Source organism: Canis lupus, chromosome 28 (assembly GCF_011100685.1).
Source record: "Canis lupus familiaris isolate Mischka breed German Shepherd chromosome 28, alternate assembly UU_Cfam_GSD_1.0, whole genome shotgun sequence".
NCBI lineage: Eukaryota > Metazoa > Chordata > Mammalia > Carnivora > Canidae > Canis > Canis lupus.
Window position 1 is genome coordinate 16,961,938 of NC_049249.1, and position 21,199 is coordinate 16,983,136.

The 21,199-nt window shown below is 44.9% G+C and overlaps 2 long non-coding RNA genes across 4 annotated transcripts in view; one reads left to right on the top strand and one right to left on the bottom strand.

Annotated features, from left to right (window-relative positions):
• The window catches only part of LOC111092990, a 34,294-nt gene extending 22,660 nt beyond the window's left edge, over positions 1-11,634 (bottom strand). Inside the window, exons 1-4 of one of the 2 annotated variants that reach the window (XR_005380553.1) lie at positions 11,513-11,634; positions 10,841-11,174; positions 4,231-4,343; positions 3,659-3,782 (exon numbers count right to left, since the gene is read on the bottom strand). This is a non-coding gene — a long non-coding RNA (uncharacterized LOC111092990). The remainder of the gene's footprint in view (positions 1-3,658; positions 3,783-4,230; positions 4,344-10,840; positions 11,175-11,512) is intronic. The other variant, XR_005380552.1, reaches the window with a different exon arrangement.
• On the top strand, positions 10,480-20,999 carry LOC111092989. Of its 2 annotated transcripts, none has more exons than XR_005380550.1 (5): positions 10,480-10,636; positions 17,000-17,149; positions 18,269-18,339; positions 19,115-19,259; positions 20,779-20,999. It is a non-coding gene; the product is annotated as an uncharacterized LOC111092989 (long non-coding RNA). The 2 variants fall into 2 exon arrangements; XR_005380551.1 differs by lacking the exon at positions 10,480-10,636 and adding an exon at positions 16,079-16,197.
• Positions 21,000-21,199: the final 200 nt, after the last annotated feature.

The window sequence follows — 21,199 nt, forward strand, 5'->3', positions numbered from 1 at the left end:
AATTGTATTTCTTATTTGATCAGCAACCCTACTTCTTCTAAGATGGATCTGGGTATAAAAGTTTAAAATACTTTTGGCTGGCATATATGTGTATTTCCATACCTGTGTGACAAAGCACTCCATGAAAAGTACTGCACTGTACCAAGGCACTTTGATCCTATTCAAAATATTAAGATCTAAGCTTAAGCTATTTCAAAGGTCTGATAATTTCCACTTTTATTCCCAACACAGAGATGACTCTTAATGGAGCCCCCGACCCCAGTTAGAACATTTCTGCTGCTGTTCACAGGAAGGGCACATTCCTTTAATGCTCAGTGTGGACAATTGCTGATTGCATCAAAAGATTACCCCCTCATGAAGATGATAGGAAGTGCACTGTCTTTTACTTAGCTACTAATGAGTAATGGCTCTGTGGCCAGCAGCAAATGTGGCTGGCCACCACGGGGCTATTGTGAGAAGATAAACACTTTTATCCTCCAGGGTTTTGGATGCTGCCTTCAGATTTTGCCAAGAAGAGGCTGGATGTTGGGCCAGCATCTTGTGAACAGTCTGAGACTCAAGAAAGACTTGATAAATTAGCATGATGGAGTCCTATTATTATGGAATGACATAGCTATTGAGCGCTCTGGATGGTTAGACTATTTTCTCTTCTGTAGCAAAGTTGACTTGGGAAACTCGTCTAAGCCTCAAAGGATTGCTTGGTGCACATAGAATCAGAGGAATGAGATTGAGAGGCTTTTAGCATTACCTTTTCCTTTTAAAAATTATATAAGCAATACATTTTCATTACGGAAAGCTTGGAAAACATGATAAACAAACTAAAAAAGGAGCCACACGCACACCACTTAGAGATAACCAATGTTAACATTTGGTTGTATAGTCTTCCATACTTTTTTGTGTATCCTTATTGAGTTTTGGACACTCTAAAGCTTGAGGATAATTCATCCTTTTGGAGACTTAGGCCCTCCCTGGAAATAGCAATTTTTAAAAAATTTTATTCTGAGCAGGGGCAAGAAGGAAAAGATCTTGTTCCTATGAAACTAACTCTTTTGCCAGATAAATGGATGGATGGGTGAGAGAAAGGAGAGATGAATAGAGTAATAGAGTAGTTGGAATGAAGATACCTTAAATTAACTGGTTGAGTACATTTCAAAGTTGCATAGTTTTCTTTGGGTGGGCAGGATTTTGTCTGCCAACATCTTGCCATCAGGGGAACCCCCCTTTTTTCTCTACTTGATGTGATCTGGTTAGTTGTCAAATATGTTGTTATGCCCTCTCTCTAGACCTCCTAGCCACAGGGGTGAGCATGTGACCCAACCTGAGAAATCATATTATTGCAACCTCATGGATTCAATGATTGGTTCAGGGGTGGGCATGTGATCCAAACAGGGCTAACCAGAGTTTTGTTTTGTTTTGTTTTCCTGGAATTGATATGTGAACGTTAGGAGGAAAAAAATCTCTTTATAGTGAAGTAGCTCACTGGGGAAAATGGACAACAAGGATACCTTCCTGCCTGCCATGTGGCAGAGAGCTTTTCTGAGAGTAGGAATTAGTAGTGCAGAGATAGGGAGAGATCATAGGTGATAGATAGATAGGCAGATGATAGATAGATAGATAGATAGATAGATAGATAGATAGATAGATGACTGATTAGTAGATGAGAGAGATAGAATAATGAGAACTTTCTGTCATCAATGAGTTGGCATTCTTTGAGCCCTTGGATGTAGCCATCCTTAAAATTCCGTTATGTAAGCTAACTAAATTTTCACTTTTACTGAAGCTAGTTTTAGTTGGTTTTGGTTAAATATAACTTAGAATCATGACTAACGTATTTCTTCAGCTCTTTGGGGACAGGGCCTTATCTCTAAGCACACTGCCTGGCACATACCTGCCTGACTCACTGAGTTACCTCTTCTTTTTTGTGTTCAGGGTATCATTTTTCCTCCCTTAAAAACTTCAGCTTCCAGCTCTGCTCTCAAAGTGGTGATGGGCCAATCTCATCTGGGGAGAAGAGGAGCCCAAAGCATCCTTTTGGCAATGAGCATAAGGTGGAACCTGTGACTTCTCTGACAGCTGATAGGGTCAGATGGGTAGGGCAGGCCCAGTTTTGATTAATATGCCTATAAAATGGAATTCTGGGACTGACCTCCATTCAACTCAAGCAACACAAAGATAATTGACCTTTGGAAACTGCCTTTGTCAGTCTTTTTATTATTTTTATAGGAAAGTCCTACAAACCAATTACATCTCACAATGGGCCTTTTATGGTGCTATTAGTTTAATGCAGCTTTCAGAGAAATTAGTCCTCAGGGAGCCTGAAATTCTAGGGAAAAAAAAGTCCTCCATGGACTTATTTGACTTTTGGATTAGCAGGAAAGATGGATTGGTAGCATGATATCCCCTATAGTAACTTTTGACATTTGAGCCATCTGACCAAGGTACCAAATTCCCATTTTGGGCCCCTGGTGACTGCCCCAAGCAAAAGGAAAAAATAAATTTAAAAGAGGATAAGCTGGCTATTTAAAGAATTCAGTCTACAAATCAAAAAGGGTTTATTCCCCCCTCAGTCTGAGGTTAAGGAGGAACAAAGTGAGAAAATTGAAGTAGAGCTTCTGCTTAAAGGTTTGCGTTTTTCCAAATGTGCAATTACAGATGTCTGTCTCAGATCCTTATGTTGGCTTTTGCCTCTCTTGCCCTGGCCACAGTTATTTGCAGAGTGACAGTTCTGGGGCCACTGTCACAGAGTCAGGTCATAGGTCTGGGCTGACAGAGAGGAGGTGTCACCTCAGCAAACTCACCTTGCCCTGGCCCAGGGATCAATACATGGGGGATGGAGGCTCTGAAAAGCTGAGCCGGGGTACAGAGAGAGCTAGAAGGTGGCAAGAGGACCAAGGACTTGTAAGGGATACTTTCATTTCTCAGGGTCTGATCTGGATGTTGGTTGCCCATTTCATCCCTTGTAAAGGGAAGGGGCTGGTTGAGGGGTGGGGGGCAGGTCCACAGGGCCTGCTCAGCCCTTACCCATCAGCTCAGCCCTTACCCTTGTATCCGCAGCCTTGCCTGTCCCTGTGTCATCTGGTCATTAGCCAGGCTGCCCTCAGGAGCTCATAGGCCTTCTGTTCCCTATAGCATGAGGACTTTCACTGTGTTCTTATTCTCTTCCCCTCCCAGTTCCTATTTGTTCTGGCTCTAATCTTGTCATATGCTCCTGGCATACACAACCAGGGACAGGCTGAAAGGCTGGGACTCCTGTCACATGGAAGCAGCCCTCAACTCTTTCTCTGAATGTGTTGGTGGACTAATACCCCAGCTCTCTCGCCTCTTTGGTGGGATAGTTCTGAGGTATGTTCCACATCTTCTCCTGGAGTTCTCCAGTTCAACTGAGCCCCAATTGCCCCAAATGATAAACTTCTTATTAATGCCCTGTATTTGCTTCCCTCCTCTCCTTGTCTCAGTTCTCATTCCCCTACTACTGCTTCTCAGTCATTTCTCAAATTATGTTTAAATTCAGTCTTGTCTCAGCGCCTGGCACTGGGGCTCACACCCTAAGCCAGACCTCACACCTTGTTTCATGTCTGCACTGACTCTCTCCCTTTGGGGCCAAGATCTGAGGTGGCTTGTCCCATACTGTTTGGGGCTCTTCCTTATCCCTCCTTACCTTGAACTCATGTGACTTCTCAGATCATATCTGTCTTTGGTTCCTCTGATCCATGACCTGGCTTGACTGCCAGGATGCTCCCCTGGTCCCTGTAGCTGGTATTCCTGCTGGGTTTGACTCTGTCCTTGAGTGGAAAGAATGGAATCTCATTTTTAAGGGAGAAAGGAATAGAAACAAAGAAAGAAACCCTGAAGGACCACACCTTGGATATGAAATATAGGGATGTGTCTCTAGAGAAGAACTGGGTGGATGGAGAACTGTGTTCACCACCCACTGGTCATGTCAGTCTCTGGTCCTAACACTTGAAATGGGCAGATAGTTTGGCTTTGTTAGAAATGGGGCTGTGCGGGGTGCCTGAGTGGCTCAGTGGTTGAGTGTCTGCCTTTGGCTCAGGTCGTGATCCCAAGGGTCCTGGGATAGAGTCCTGCCATCGGGCTCCCCGTGGGGAGCAAGCCTGCTTCTCCCTCTGCCTATGTCTCTGCCTCTCTCTATCTCTCATGAATAAATAAATAAAATCTTAAAAAAAAAAAAAGAAATGGGGCTGTGCCCTCTCTCCTTTCTCATAACGCTACCTTTGGAAGCAGCAGCATCTTTCTTGTTCGCAAAGCAGCAAGCTTCAGCTGCAACCACTGCTTGTGTGACGTTGGGCAAGTTGTTTAATCTCACCACAGCTCAATGTCTTCATCTGAAAAATGAGGCTCATCATGCACACCTCATAGGATAGTTGCAAGGAGTAAATAAGAAAATGTGATGAAGTGTTTAGCAGAATGCCTGGCACGCAGTAAGAGCTCAGTAAGTGCTAGCTGTTCTTATTAACCTGGCATGTACTGCCTGGTTTTGTTCATTATCTTTTGATATTTTATCTCCCTGCAGGCAGGAGGCACGCAGTAGCATCTTTCTTCCTCTTGGCATCTATAGTATGTGTATATAGTAAATATGTAAAAAGATACACGTGTAGGGACCAGGTAGGGTAACATCCTGTCTGATCCTTGCTTTTTCCTCCTGATGTCTCAGGCACACCTCAGCTTTATCCACTGCAGACACTTCCAGTTGCATAGAAGACACTCTGGTGCTAGAGGATTAGGATACTGGCCTTGGCTGTAAGGCCAGCTGGGGATTAGGGAGCACGGAGAAGCAATTTGAGCTGTGACAGGGGTTCAGTACCATCACTGCGCTCCTGAGGATGCAGCCCCATTATGATGAAACTCTTCCGTCAGCAGCCTCTCTTTATCATGCTTAAAACCCACTGACAGTGCAGGGGCTCATCCCTGGGGCAAGGCCAGTGCAGCAGTGGGGTATTTCACACTCTGAGGTGCAAAAGTATTTAAGCTGAACAAGTCACTTAAATGATGGTGTTATCTGCTGCTTCCCTTCAGTGTTCCGGACAGATAAAGATAAAATAGCCGAGGTAATTGTGGAGATGGAGTGTCGCTGGCAAATGATCTAAGCACAAAGACCATTTCCAGAGACAGATGGAGTGGAGGCTCCGGTAATTTTTCTTGAATCATGTTTAAAGTGGCACAGTCTGAAAACCAATTCAGCAGGAGGGCCGCTCAGGGGGTCCGAGGCCACCTGAACTTTGAAAATATGAAAGTCCAGTGAAGTTTTCCAGTAACAAAGAAAGCACACTTTTCCCCACGTAGCCTGGTATAGGGGTGGGTTGCTGAGGGCGGGTGGGGGGGGGGGGGCTTGACGGTCACTCCCTGGAGAAGTCCACCCACTCAGCCCTGGGAGCCAAGTGCCGATGTGTAATCACTGGTGAATCTGGCAACGTTGCCATCTGGGCTTGGCTTGGCTCCAGGGCCAGGAGATACGATTGCACAGAAACAGGTGGGATCAGCTGAGTGCCCTGGGAGGCTTCCTCCTTCGGTCTGTTCGGGGGCACTGAGGCAGTGGGTTCTAGGAGCCCGGCTCCGTGAATTCGAATGTGCTGGCACATCCTGCGGTGGAGGGGAAGCAGTAGAGGACTTCCCTCCACTCACTCTCAACCTGCTGATGAAGGAAGTAATGGGCTCTGAAGGTAAAACGACAACTTCCTATGGAACACTTTGCAGCCATGGAAAACCATGTTGTAGCAAACTAATGACTCGGGGGAATGTTCATGACATATTGCTAGGGAAAAAAAGTAGACGACAAAACAGCATGCAGGTGTGCTCTAGGTATTTGTTTTTAAAGTCACAGATATGCACACCTATGCAAAGAAAAGTGACTGCAGAGACAGCTAAGATGTGTTATTTACAATTTTCTTTTTGCCTTTGAATCTTTCTAGATTTCCCGATTTTTCTGTAATGGGTGTACATTTCTCCTGGAATGAGCCAAAAAGATACTAAAATATCTTACATTCATATGATATTTATAGTTTTCAAAGTTTTCTACATGCGTACTTTCACTTGACCCTCATAACAGTTCTGTGAATTAGGTAGAATTATCATTCCTGTTTTACAGATCAGGGAACTGAGGCTCAGAGGGCTTGAATAATGCATTGCCCAGTGTGTACGCCCCTGAGCCATGGCTAGATCTCAAATTTTTACAGCCACTGGCTGTAGTGTTCTTTCCACCACATACTAGGGGTTTTGAGACAGGACCATCAACACTATCTGTCACCTTGTAACTGAGGTCCTAAGTCATGTCACATCCCCAGGAATGCTCACCCTCCTCCCTACTTGAGACTAGCTCTTTTGTTATGAGCTCTCAGATCTGAGTTCATTTTTCTCTGTACCGTCCAATCCAGTAGCTGCTAGCTACCTATGGTTGTTTAAATTTGAATTTAAGATAATAAAAATTAAATAAAATGGGGGCACCTGGGAGGCTCAGTAGTTGAACATCTGCCTTTGGCTCAGAGCAGGATCCTGGGGCCCTGGGATCGAGTCTGTCATCGGGCTTCCTGCATGGAGCCTGCTTCTCCCTCTGCCTGTGTCTCTGCCTCTCTCTCTCTGTGTCTCTCATGAATAAATAAAATCCTTTAAAAAAATTAAATAAAATGAAACATTTGGTTGCTCAATCACATTAGTGGCATCGTAAGTGCACACTAGCATATGTGGCCATGCTGTATTTATAGATATTCATAGTCGCAGGAAGATCTGGCAGGCTATTCTGGATTGTTTATTTCCCTTCATGATTACACGTTGGTTTATTCAGTTATTTTTGGATTCATATCTGTCCCTGCACTACACTGAAGTCCAAGAGGGCAAGGATCACCACTGATTTGCTTCCCTCCGAATCCCCAATGCCAACACCAGACTTGAAACATACACGTTGCTTAATAAATGTCTCTTGAAAGCTCTCCACTGCTTTAGGATGAAGTCTACATGCCATAGTGTGGCTTCTCAGTCCCTGTGTAAAGTGATCTGTTCCTCCTCACCTCCAAATATTCACCTCCTTGTCTCCGACCATCTGGTTGATCCAGGTCTCTTTCTGTTCCTTGGATATCTCATTCAGTCTTGTTACCGAGCCTCCAGAACACTCTTTCCTCTCCATGCAGCTGCCACTGCCCCCCGCCCCCCGCCCCCGGCACTTCTCCTGGATGACTCTTATCCTTCGTGTCTAAGGGTGAAAAATGGAATGCCCCCACATCCAGGAACCCTTCCCTACCTCCCTCAATCTGGGTTACATGCTCCTCCTATGCACATTCATAGCACTCGGAACTTCCCCCACTCCCCCAAACTTACCATGCTGTAGTGTAATGGTCTTTGAAGGTCTTTATCTATCCAGCCAGATTGTAAACCCCATGGGACAGAGGCTAAGCCTCTTTTACTCGCCATCATGTCCCCTTGTGCCTAGATCAGTGTGTGGCACAAAAATAATTAATTGGTTAACAAATGCTTACCAGCAACCCACTATGTGCCAGGACCATTTTGGGCACTGGACAGACATTAGTGGACAAAAGAGACATAGTTCTGACCTTGAGGGGCTTCCAGTCTTTAGAGCCCTCCAAATGTGCATTGAATGAATACAAGACTGAGGCTATGTCTGATGAGACTGGCCTAAGGCTCCAGCTGGGTTCCAGGCCAGGGCTGTTTGATGGGTTTTGTTGACAGGGGAGGTTCTGGTTGTGGGCATTCCTTTTTCTAGAGCCTGTCCTAGAGTTCAGGTGAGATATGGGGGTTTGAGAAGGATGCTCCAAAACCCACTTCTCTGTGCTGCTGTCTCTCTGTCTCTCTGTCATTCTCTCTCTCTGTATATCTATATCTATATCTATATCTATATCTATCTATCTCTCTCTATATATATCTGGAGCTTCTACTTTAAGTCCATGTTAAAGTACTCCTATTACCCTACGCTAGCCTATTAAAACTGCTTGGGCTTGGTTGCTTTTTCAAAGCATCTCAGGTCTTTTCTCTTGCTTGGTGAAATGAAAACAAAATTATTCTAGTGGAACATTTTGCGTTAGATGCAATCTAAGAAAACAGCTTACAGAACTGAGGGCTCATTTGGAAGCAGCCAGGGCTTGGAGGGGTGGGAGGGGAGAGGGAGCAGATAGCACAGGGCAGGGCAGGGAGGGCACAGCCAAGGATGCAAAAGTCTCCAGGAGCTAGGGTGGCACCAGAATAAGTCATGACACAAATTGATGACTCTTTTTAGTATTTTTATCCCCTTGGGATTTAATTTTTATTTTAGTACAGAATTATACAGCCCTTTACCCAGAGCCTCTCTCCCTCCTTTTATCTTCCCATCCACTTGCTTTTAATGTTTTTTTTTTTTTCTCTCTACTTCAAATTTTTACTGCTCGCCTAGCCCCAGCCAGGGCCTCCACTTCCTCTGACACCCACCCACCACGCGTCTTTGGTGGTAAATGAGCCGCCCCAGCAGGAGACAAAGATTTCTAGCTCTTCTCCTTCTTCCTGCGGAGGCTCTGTAGCTGGGAGTTTTCAGCTCAGCCTGTTCCTTTCTTTCTTTTTTTAAGTTTTTATTTAAATTCTGGTTAGTTAAGCTACAGTGTAGTATTGGTCTCAGGGGAACTACAATTTAGTTCAGCACTTCCGTACAACACCCAGTGCTTATCACAATAAGAGCACTCTTTAATCACCCTCCCATTTCACCCACCCTTCTCCCTCTGGTCACCATCATTTTGTTCTCTGTAGTTGAGAGTCTGTTTCTTGGTTTGCCTCTCTCTCTCTCTTTTTCCTCTTTTGCTTGTTTGTGTTGTTTCCTAAATTCCACAAATGAGTGAAATCATACGGTATTTGTCTTTCTCTGACTGACCCATTTCAGTTAGCAAAAATGTCATTGCAAGTGGCAAGATTTCGTGCTTTTTGATGGCTATGTAATATTCCACAGTGTGTGTGTGTGTGTGTGTGTGTGTGTGTACCAGTTCTTTACAGTTGATGGACACTTGGGCTGCTTCCATAGTTTAGCTATTGCAGATGATGCTGCTATAAACATTGGGGTGCACGTATCCCTTTGAGTTAGTATTTTTGTATTCTTTGGGTAGACGCCTAGTAGCGCAATTGCTAGATCATCGGGTAGTTCTATTTTTAACTTTTTGAGGAACCTCCATACTGCTTTCCAGAGTGGCTGCCCGAGTTTGCCCTCCCGCCATCAGCTCAGCCTCTTTCTGATAGGACTAACTCTGAATTTTGAGCCAGGTGCCAGGGTCATCATGCAGCTCTCTCCCAGATGAACCAGATGGTTGGTGACTCTGCATTATGATGAGGCAGTGCCAGAGCCAATCTCTGAGTCCCACTCCTCCAAGTGTCTTAAGTCACTGGAGGAGAAACTGAAGTCCAGAGAGGTGAGGGGGAGGATGAATTCACACACCCCAGGTGCCATAATCCCCACCCAGTGCTATTTTCTTATTGGGAAAGTCTGGTGGGCAAAACACTGTCCTTTTTCTTATGGCATCATGCTAGGGACTTCTTGGAATCCCATGCTGTTTGTCTTCTTACAGAATGTAAGGCTGAAGGAGGGTTAATTATGAGCTCTGGACCAGATGTTGCAGATGGCATGGGGCCAGGCAAGCAACGTAAAGCAACAGGGAATGGTGACGACTATGGTCGACTGGCGACTACTTGCCTCGACTAGCATAGGCAGCTGCCTCGGAATGCCAGCTGGCCTATTGTTGAGATGGAGGAAGGAGAACCCAGTGTGGCCTGATGTCTGACTTCTCAAGAGGCACCAGAATTCTGGACTTTTTTAAAAAAAATAGTCAATCTATTTGGCTGTATTAACATAGAAAACCTGGAGCTGGTTGGACAAAAATTCTTGTATGACCAGAGTTCAGGCTACTCTTATGTGGACCGAGTGCAGCCTTCATTCTAGACACATCAGCTGACCTGGGGGACCTGACAGTGGATGGGGCTGGGGAGGGAAGAGGCAAGGGAGGCAAAGTGTTGAGATGAATGTCTATGAACGTCATCCCGTTCCCTAGTGCTTCCTTTCCTGATGCTTTCCATGAACAACTTCCTTATTCAGGGAAAGAAATTGTAGCAGAAGTAGGCTGTGGAGTTTCTGTTTAAAGAGTGGAGAGCTAAGGTTAATGTGGGTGGAACTTTCTATCCTATGCAGACAGCAGGGAGTTGGCGGGGGTAGCGGGGTTGTGGTTGGAATTGAAGAATTCCCAAGTCCAGTTGAATTAAAAAATAGAAAAAGCTGCCAGTGAGTGCTTACTATGTGCCAGGCATTATACTTTGGTCAATTATTTAACCCTCATGATGACCATATGGGGTGATTTATCTCTCTCTTTTTTTAATGGATAAAGATTTTTTTTAAAGAGGAAATTCCTTTTTTTAAAAGATTTTATTTATTCATGGGACACACACACACACACACACACACACACAGAGACAGAGAGAGAGGCAGAGACACAGGCAGAGGGAGAAGCAGGCTCCATGCAGGGAGACCGATGTGGGACTCGATCCCAGGACTCCAGGATCACGACCTGAGCTGAAGACAGGCACTTAACTGCTGAGCCACCCAGGCGTCCCAAATGGATAAAGATATTGAAGCTCAAAAGTTTAAGCAAATTCTCGAGGACACACAGTAAGTGGCTTTCTCTAGCACTATGCTTTTCTTTCCAAAGAGTTACCCCCACCCAAAGCCCATGCACATGTGCACATAAGCACCCCGCACTCTAGATACAGATACATAAAATTTCGAAAGCCATCCTAAGGCTCCTATTTAAAAAGTGACTTTCATATCTTGCACAGTTCTTCATTAGTGAAAACTGTCTTTGGGTGAGCTTACCTTTCCCACGAACTGCGGTTTATTGGCTTGGCAAAGGTGTCAGCGAGAGTTTGGTTGTGGTTTATTTCCCAGCTCCCAGAGAAGTGCTCAGCCCAGAAAACGACCAGCTTGTCTTTGTGGCAGCCAGCAAGCTGGCAGCAGATGAGGAGCAAGCACTGAACAAAAGTTGGATCCCCTTTTTCCTTTCTTCCCATTCCTTTTGGGGCTAAGTTCTCACTTCCGTTCCCTCCTCCATGATGGAATAGGACCAGTCTGCTGCCCCCCAGCTCTCTGTCCCTTCTTCAGCCGTGGCCACAGAGCTTGGCCACATCCTGGGAACTCCATATCCACCTGCCTGTGAGTTTGATTATAGTCAGTGTATTATTTGAAGCTCAGAAGAGAATATCTGTTGTATTTCCATGAATTTGAGCATTTTATTTTTTTAAGCAAAATCAATTTATCTTAGACATCATATATTTGCTAAGAATAGAGTCCCTGGAGTAGGGACTCCTTAAGTCCCTTAAGTAGGGTAAGAATACACTAAGGCTATGCACCTGCTGGAATCCAAGTAAAATCTGGGGCCACAGGAGGGGTGGGAACCAGGCTATTCCCAGGCCAACGGTGGCAGCAGAATGCCCTGACCTTGCATTAGTGCTTCACCATTAGTGTGATTCAGCTAAGCCCACTTCTGACCTGCTCTCATCTATGGCTCAGTCTCAAAGTTTCCATTTCAAATTCCCAGAAGTGACAAACCAAAGGTCATCACATGGGCGAGATGGCCACCGCTGATTGAATCAGCTGTGGACAGGGTGCCCCCAAAATGTTTTGTACCCCCTATCATTTTACTCCAATATTATTATTACAGCTAAGATGAGATCATAATACCCAGAAGGGGTGAAGTCATCCTGCTCAATACTTATCCTCAAATGCCTCTGCTGTAAATTTTTAAAATTAAAGAACATTTAATTAAAAATATTACAATATGTACTTCCTGGTGCTAAAGCCAAATGATACTTCCTCCATGGGGCAAGAAAAATAAAAAAGAACACAAGAGGGAATCAAAGGGCAGGAAGTCAGGTTTCTAACCTGTCAAGAATAGGTATTATCAGGGTGTAGATATCAAGTCAGACTCTGGACTGCCCTAATTTCTTCTGGAAAAAAATAATGAAAACAGTGTAGAATGATGGATATTTTTGCAGCCAATCACCGAAGCTGGAATAGTAACACCTCTGTACTGAAGTAGTCAAGAATGTCCAGGACAGTGACTAGTGCATAATAATAGATGTTCAATAAATGGTAACTGTGATCATCAACTCCTGAAGGCAGAGCTCAGCAATTACATAGGACTAAGTACAAAATAAAGTTGTTAACAGAATAACTGATAACCCACCATGGCCCATGGAGAGCAGAAGGTGGCTTGCTGGAATGGACTCAGTGAAGAACAGACAGTCTGGATTAGCAGAAAGAAAGCTGGACAGGAATGACCATGGTAGCTTTTCATAAACACTAGTGAGTGCACCTGATATACTAAGAAGAGAAAACGGAATCATATTAAATGCTCAGTTAAAATCACAAGAGTAAAAAAAAAAAAAAAAGAATGGAAAACAAAAACAGGAACAAAGAATAGGGCAACAAATAGGAAACACTAACAAATGTGATGGATAGTAATCCACCTGTGTCAATAATCACTTTGGACATCGATGGCCTAAAAGAACCAACGAAAAGACAGAGATTGTAACAGTGGATAAAAAAACAATACCTGACTCTATGTCATCTACAAGCAACCCACTGTAAAAAAAAAAAATAAAAAAGATGTGTAATGTGTATTGATTAAAAGTGGATAGAGGAAAACATAGCATGCCAACACTAACCAAAGGAAAGTGGGAGTAGCTACATTAATCTCAGAGCAGATCTCAAACTAAGGAAGGTTATCAATGGTGGGTAATGATGTTTGTGTGTTTGAAAACCCTCAATGTGTCTCCAAATTCAGAGCTTCTGAAGAGCCTTCTCAAAAAGTCCAAAGGAGCCATTTTACAAAAATCTGAAATCACAGACAGCATCCCCGAGAGGCAGGTGGGCCAACTTTATTGTCTCGTGGGGGGATAGGATAGGTGGGTTTGGGGACTGAGCAGGCTGGACAAGTTTCCATGGAAGACTCAGGGGTGTTTCAGGCCAGGAGGATCAGGTCCCTCCAGGCACCTGCCCACTCTCCTAGGAGCTTGGAGAAGACAGATGTCAGCAGGAAGACATGCTGCTGGGAACCCCAGCTCCCTGGTGGAGAAGGGCTGCACGGCAGGAGTCAGGGGCTGAGGCCAGGGTTCTGCTATACTCCCAGGAGAAGCCAAGGGGAGCCAAAGGTGGGCTTGACGGGGCAAGGGTCAAGTCTAGCTCTTCTGGCTCAGAGGTTTCTGTAGCACAGAACAGGGGTCCCGGGAGAGGTTCTCCCATTCTTGATGGGCCCCTGTACCTGAATGACTGTTGCCTTTGGAGACAGAGCTAGACTCCAGCCTCAGCTCTACCTTGAATTATCTGTATGACTTTGTGCATGTTCACCTCTGAGTCTGTTTCCCTCATCTGTAAAATGGAAATAGTAATATCAGGTTGGGGTGCTGGTAAGTGTGCACCAAACATGAGTCATTATTATTAATCAGTAAACCTTGCCAGAGCAGAATCGCATCTCTTTCCTCAGCAGATCTCTCTAGGGCAGCTTGGCTCCACATGGGCTCTCTGGCCTGATGGGCTGAATGACATCCATATGTTTGTCTTCAGACCTCTAATACATTCATCTATCTCTGCTTGCTGGTGAGCTCACCCGTCAAGTTTCTAGTGTCATGGTGAAGAACCCAGATTCTAGAGTTGGAATACTTGGGTCTTTTTTTTTTTTAAAAGATTTTATTTATTTATTCGAGAGAGAAAGAGAGAGAGAGCAAGTAAGCACGAGAAAGCAGCAGAGGGAGAGGGAGAAGTGGAGTCCCCGCTGAGCAGGGAGCCCAATGTGTGGCTTGATCCCAGGATCCTGGGATCACGACCTGAGTTTAACTGACTGAGCCACCCAGGGGCCCCCAGAGTGCCTGGGTCTTTTTTTTTTTTTAATTTTTATTTATTTATGATAGTCATACAGAGAGAGAGAGAGAGAGAGAGAGAGAGGCAGAGACATAGGCAGAGGGAGAAGCAGGCTCCATGCACCGGGAGCCGGATGTGGGATTTGACCCCCGATCTCCAGGATTGCGCCCTGGGCCAAAGGCAGGCGCCAAACTGCTGCACCACCCAGGGATCCCAGAATGCCTGGGTCTTAATCCCAGTTCTGCTACTTGGTAGCTGTATGACCTGAGGCATATTAATCTCTTTGTGCTTTTGTTCCTTCATCAGTTAAAAAAAAGCAATTTTAGCATTCTTGCCAGGAGGTAATGAATTCATACGTGTAAGATACTGATGCACCCAGTATTGTGAGATCCTGCTCTTCCCCTCCAAAGGAACAAGGACGGTGCAGTTTGGGTGCTGAGGGGTCAGCTAGAAGTAAGGGCCTTTCTTAAGAGCCTGCTTCCCTTTCAGACCTGCCCCTGCAATCAGTCCAGGGTCCCTTTATAGCCCAGAGACCTAGGAAAGGCAGCTGGCTCTTGGGGCCCTGAGGGAGTCTGGAGGACGGAGAGGGTGTGGACTGCCCTTCACCGGTGGCCCAGTGGGTGTTTGCTCAGCCTTCCAGTTTCCCATGCAGAAGCCCATCCAGATTCCCATCCAGGTGTGAGGGGAGCACAGTTGGCTAATTAAGCTGAAAGCAGCTTGAAGGTGCCAGGGAGAAAGTGGAGACATCTGTTCCCTTCTGATCATCAACTGGCTCCTTCGTGTTGCTTCTTTGTAAGAATGAGCCCCCTCCACCCAGCTGAAGACCAGTGGGAAGGACAGGAGGGCAGTCAGGGGGAGCTGTGATGAGAGATTTTCTCGTCCCCCTATGTGTGCTTTCCAGGCCTGGACTTTTACTTAACATCTACCTGGTGGATTTGGTCCATTACCATTTGAAGATAGCATGCAGAGCTGATTTTCTTTGAACTCAGTTGACACAATTTTACTGTCTCCCTCCTCCTCCCCTGGCTTCATTTATTTATTTGTATCATGTAAGGAGAGCTCCATCCACTGCCCCATCCAATGGGGAACTCAAGGTCATAGTCTGGATTATTAAGGGTGACAAGTGATACAAAATTTAAACGAAAGCTCTCATGTGCCTGGGTAACTGAGGCCAGCATAGTTCATTCAAGATGCAAGCACCACTCAGCTCTTCTCAGGGACAACGGATCCAAAAACCAAAGGTTGCTGGAAATCATCTGTTTCTTTGGTCTGTAGTGAAGCCAGAGATGGGACTCACAGCTTTATCAATGTTCAGTGTGCCCCCCACCCCGCTTCGATCACTCCTCCAGAAAGAGGAGGCAAGAGGAAAGGCAACTGAAGTTCATATATTGACTGTTTATGAAGTACCATTCAGTGAACAGTCAATTCTAGATCTTCCCGTGTGTCTTATTGTTCATAATAAGAGCTAATATCGATGGAGAGGTTATATGTGCCAGACGTTGTTCTAAGTACCTTTCTCTGCAATTCACAGGATAACTGACTTCAGAGTCACATCCTGAACCCAGGCCTCTGATCCAAGCCCATGTTATTATCACATGCTATTCTGTGTTTTTTATCGTATTGATTGATTGATTGTATTACTGATTTTAAGCTCCTTAGTTGTCCTAGCCCTATACTTAAGGCTGTTACTACCATCTTTACGGGCTGGGATACTTGGTAAGGCCCGAGAAGGTGAACTACATCAGTAGCAGGTGAAGAATACAGTTACTGGGTTCCTGTTGCTGTTACTAAGGTAATATTGATACTGGAGAGTGTGAATTTGCCTCAGTTTCTGTTACTCATTGAAAGCACCACTGTGACTGCTAGGTTTGAGTGCCAAGAGCAGTTGCTTGGCCCCATAAGTATCTGTTGAGAGCGTGAATTCCACAGCCGCCTACGTTCTGCTCCTCCTCATGGCACTAACCTGTGGGCAGGGCTGTTCGGGCAGGAAGGCTCTGGGCCCTCCAGGGATGCCCGCCCCAGCACGCCCGCAAGGTTCTCCTCACGGGGCAGCCTGCAGACCTGCCTTTCACTGCCCATGGCATATCATTCAGTTTAGAAGACATGCAAGGGAATAAGTAAAATAAAGATATGACAATAAAATAAAAACTGGCTCAAGCTTTATGAATTTTAACCTTCAGAAATGCTTGGCAACTACTATAATTTAATGTTTTTACCGAGGTCCAGAAAGTGTGTGACTATATCCAATGGAAATCAGTGTTTCACCTCTGGGGGGCTTCTGTGATGTCTTCAGTCCCAACCCTCTTAAAAGAAAGGTGTGTATTACCCAAAATGAAAGGGACACATTTTGTTCTCAGAATCAGCCAGTGTCCATCACACCCTACCTGTAAGGGAAGGGGCAACGGTTGCTTGTTTCAGGGTTTGCTGATGCTCTGTTTGTGGGGCTGTTTGGATTTGGGGGGGATGTGCTCCCTCTGGGCCTGTCCAGTTGTTTCTCCAGATAATCATCTCTCTCTCCCTGCCAGGGTATTCTCTGTGCTCTTGGTAAATCTGGGAAAGAATTCAAGAGCCTCAGTGCTCTCCTTGTGGTCTGAATAGGGTTTTAGATTCTCCCAACTGTCTTCTCGAATCAGGTGGTAAAATTAGACACATTGAGTTTGCACAGCTCAGTCATGAGCTGGGTGAGCTTGGGCAAGTCATTAATTTGAGAAGAAGATCCTGAAACATAACCCTAAGAATTGCTAAAGACAAGGAGTAAAAATATATTCTGCTTTTCCACTGTTGGATCCCAACTCCAGACCACATTGAGCATGTGCCCCGGGGCTGGGGGTGATGTCTGGGAGTGTAGCTCTAATCCTATAGCCTTCTGCTCTATTTTAAACATTCCTGGGGCACCTGGATGGCTTTGTTGGTTAAGCATCTGACTCTTGATCTCAGCTCAGGTCTTGATCTCAGGGTCATGAGTTCAAGCCCCACATTGGGCTCCATGCTGGGCATGAAGCCTACTTTAAAAAAAAAATTAAAACATTCCTGCAGAGCTTGCATTGTATTTTATAATATGCCCATGCTTGTTTTGATATAAAATAGTGCTCTCTCTGCTCCTCCATCATTGGATAGGAAATCAACATTCCAGGATGATATTGTATTGTGTGCATCCTGCAATGCTCTAGAACCTTTGGCATCATCTGCCTGTCACCAGTCACCACTCCTCCTCCGTTTCAAAGGCATAGGTGCCTGAGAAAGCATGACCACAGTGCCTGGTGCTTGGTAAGACCTCTTTATTTTTCAATTTGTTTTTAAATCATATAATTCAAGTTTTTAAGTTGCGTGTTTTTTTTTTTTAAATTGAAGTATAGTTGATCCACAATGTTGCATTAGTTTCGGGTGTACAACATAATGACTGGACAATTCTGTATGTTATAGAATCCTATGCTCCCCACAGTGTGGCTACCATCTGTCCCCATCCAGCACTATTACAATATCATTGACTATATTCCTCATGCTGTACATTTCATCTCCCTGACTTATTCATTCTGTAACTGAAGGCCTGCAACTCCTACCTCCCTTCACTCCTTTTTGCCCATCCCTCCATTCCCTGCCTGCTGGCAACCACCAGTGTGTTCTCTGTAATTATGGGTCTGTTTCCAGGTAAGACCTCTTTAATGTTGCTTGAAAATAATGTCTGGAGTAAAGGCTGAAGAGGTCAGTAGGTAAAGGGATCCTTGGAGAACACCTGTTTGCCCTTCCTCCGCCCCCAGACCTGCTGCCCCTCTGTTTTGATGTGGTTCCACCCCCACCCCTGGGGGCCAGGCACTTGCTGCTTATTGAGTTTGTCAGCATTTCCCCCATGGATCTCAGACTGACTAATTAGCCTACCCTGCCTGATTGCTGAAGCCACAGGGCACTGCCAGACCAGCACTTTTCCACATGGCATCTGCTGAGACAAAGCAGGGCTGAGCCTTTAACCCTGTCTTGTCTACATTGTATGAGTAGGAATGAGCTCGCATGGAGGTGGATGTGGGTTCTGCTCCTAGAGACTGTAGATATTTCTCTGGATGGTCAGAGATGGTCAGAATGCTTGTAAAGACTTAAGCCAAAGATTCTCATCAATAGAGCAGATAATTTAGGGGGAGGGTGGCATCTGGTAATTGAAATTCTTATTCTCAGTTCAGTGCAAATTTTATCAATAATTTCTTACCATCTAGCTTGGTAAGTTTGAAGGAAATCAGTCAGTCAAAAAAAGTCCAAGCTGAGGATCAGAGCTCTCTCTTCCTCTCTCTTGGATTTTCTGTTTCCTCAGGCCGTCACAGCCTGGGGTTAACAGTGGGTCATGTCACCAGTAATCTCCTATGTTTTCTTAGCTCATGTCTCCTCTTCCTAATGCAGGACCCCAATCCTTGCCAGAGCCCCTCAAGTATTCTCGGGTGTACCCAGGAAGTTTCCCACGAAGCTCATCGGTGAGTCTGGTCAGCTGTTGTAGGTTTCCAGGGGACGCTGCTGCCCCTGGGCCAACTGTGTATGTCTACCTCTGCCGGACACTGCCATGGCCGCAGGGCACTCCGCCTCCCCACCGCCACCACCTTATGCCACAGAGCACCACAGTCTCCCTCCGTGAACACCTGCTTTCCCACGGAAGCATCAGTAAATGCTCCAGAACTTTTAAGGTGCTAAAGCATGGCAGTCCGTGGCACAGTTGGAGGGAAAAGCTGTCTCTACTTGGTGCTTCCCAAGCAGCCCTGCCTGCAGCTGCTGCCTTAAAGAGCAGTCAGGCATAGGGCTCTTTTTTTTTTTTTTTGGCTCTTTCATTTTTTATTGAGGGTCCTCTCTTCCCTGGGGATCAGGATAGTGTGAGGTTAGAATCTGGGGAATGGGTTCAAACTGATTAGGGTTAGAAGCCTCATTCTCCCATGCAGTAATTGTGCTGGAGAAAGTTCTTTACTTCTTTGAGCTTTAACACCTTTATTTGTGAAATAGGATTAAAGTAGTAGTACCTGATTCAGGATTGTTTAGAGGCTAAATGAACTAATGCACACAAAACTACGTGCATACCATAATGCTTTGTGATGTCAGCTGATGTTAATTAGCTAATTGGGCCCAAGGGATACAGCTCAGGGACCGGGCAAGGACAGGGCCAAGTGACAGATTCTGCACTATCAGCAAAATCACACTTCCTCTCTTACCTTGAGGACTTGACATTGGGTCAAGCTTTTCCTTATCTCCCTTTTCCCTCAGGAAGTTCACTGCCAAAAGCTCCTTAGATCTCATGATGATCTCCTAGAGGCATCACCAATTTGTCAGATATTCCAAAACATGAACGAATCCCACAGGTGATACAGCTTAAGCTCAACATGGGATCATGCTCCCCATTCATCTGATTGTATCCTTTTGTCTATGCATCTAAGCAAATGGGTATATATGTTGCCATTTGCTGTATTTATGTGTGTGTGTGTAGCTACTTGCTAATTGAAATTCTTATTCTCAGTTCAATGCAAATTTTATTAATAATTTCTTACCATATAACTTGGCCTTTGGGTTTGAAAGAAATCAGTCAAAAAAAGTCCAAGCTGAGGATCTTGGACTTGCTACACACACACACACACACACACACACACACACACACACACACACATTTAATTAGTCACTCAGTTCTTTGATGTTGTGGTTTAAAAATCTCCCTGGTGAAAATTAACAAGGCAGGAAACCACAAATGTTGGAGAGGATGTGGAGAAAGGGGAACCCTCTTGCACTGTTGGTGGGAATGTGAACTGGTGCAGCCACTCTGGAAAACTGTGTGGAGGTTCCTCAAAGAGTTAAAAATAGACCTGCCCTACGACCCAGCAATTGCACTGCTGGGGATTTACCCCAAAGATACAGATGCAATGAAACGCCGGGACACCTGCACCCCGATGTTTCTAGCAGCAATGTCCACAATAGCCAAACTGTGGAAGGCACCTCAGTGTCCATCAAAAGACGAATGGATAAAGAAGATGTGGTCTATGTATACAATGGAATATTCCTCAGCCATTAGAAATGACAAATACCCACCATTTGCTTCGACGTGGATGGAACTGAAGGGAATTATGCTGAATGAAGTAAGTCAATTGGAGAAGGACAAACATTACATGGTCTCATTCATTTGGGGAATATAAAAAATAGTGAAAGGGAATAAAGGGGAAAGGAGAAAAAAATGAGTGGGAAATATCAGAAAGGGAGACAGAACATAAAGACTCCTAACTCTGGGAAACGAACTAGGGGTGGGGGAAGGGGAGGTGACTGGGTGACGGGCACTGAGGGGAGCACTTGATGGGATGAGCACTGGGTGTTATTCTATATGTTGGCAAATTGAACACCAATAAAAAATAAATTAAAAAAAAATCTCCCCGGTGAGCAGAGTTGTGTAGTAGGCTCTGTGAGAAGATGCCAGTGAAGGAGTTGGTCCTTTATGCTCAAGAAGACTTATCTGAATGGGGCATCAGAGAACGTGGATTTGCCTCCTGGAAGGCCTAGTCTGGTAACAAAGGCATGATATTGCATCTTGGAAGAGAGAGGTTTTCCAGAACAATCTATGAGAGCCACTGTGGATACACTGATATTCTTTGAAATCAGGAATCTCCAGCAGACCTACTTGGCTCCAACTTTCCTGGCAATGAGTACGTATTCTATTTCCTTGCATCCCTCACCTCCTCTGCCATATGACAAGACTTTCTACCATCTTAGTACCCTGTGATGCTATTGAAGGAAGTCTGCTCAGGTTAATAATCCAGATGGGATAGAACTTGGTTTGGGGTATGGGATTTGGGTATCTGCTGGGGTTACTTGTGTTTCAAAGTCTTCAGCACTACTCTGGTATGGGAAGTAAATGCTCCCTTGAATCCCTTCCTATACCTTATGCTCAGTCCTTGCCTGAAGTTCAGATGCTATTTTACCTGCAGAAGCTGACGGTTCTCAGTGAGCTCTGATCTGAGTCACGACTGGTCCAGAGAAGCAATCGTGTCTTCTGAAGCACATTTCTAGCCCCCTTTCCACACCTGGTTTGTGATGTATGGGTGCTTGATACTCCCCTGTAGGCATTTTAGATTTGGTGGGCTATGGTGAATACTCAATTCCTTTGACAGTACATGTACTTCTATTTCTTCTTTCCTACTCAAGGAACTCATGGGTAGGTGTTATGAAGAATCTTTGGGAAAATCCTGTAAGGACTAGAAATTCCTGGCAATGACTGATGGATTTTTTCCTTTCTTTTCTTTTTTTTTTTTTTAAGATGTTATTTATTTATTTATTTATTTATTTATTTATTTATTTATTTATTTATTTATG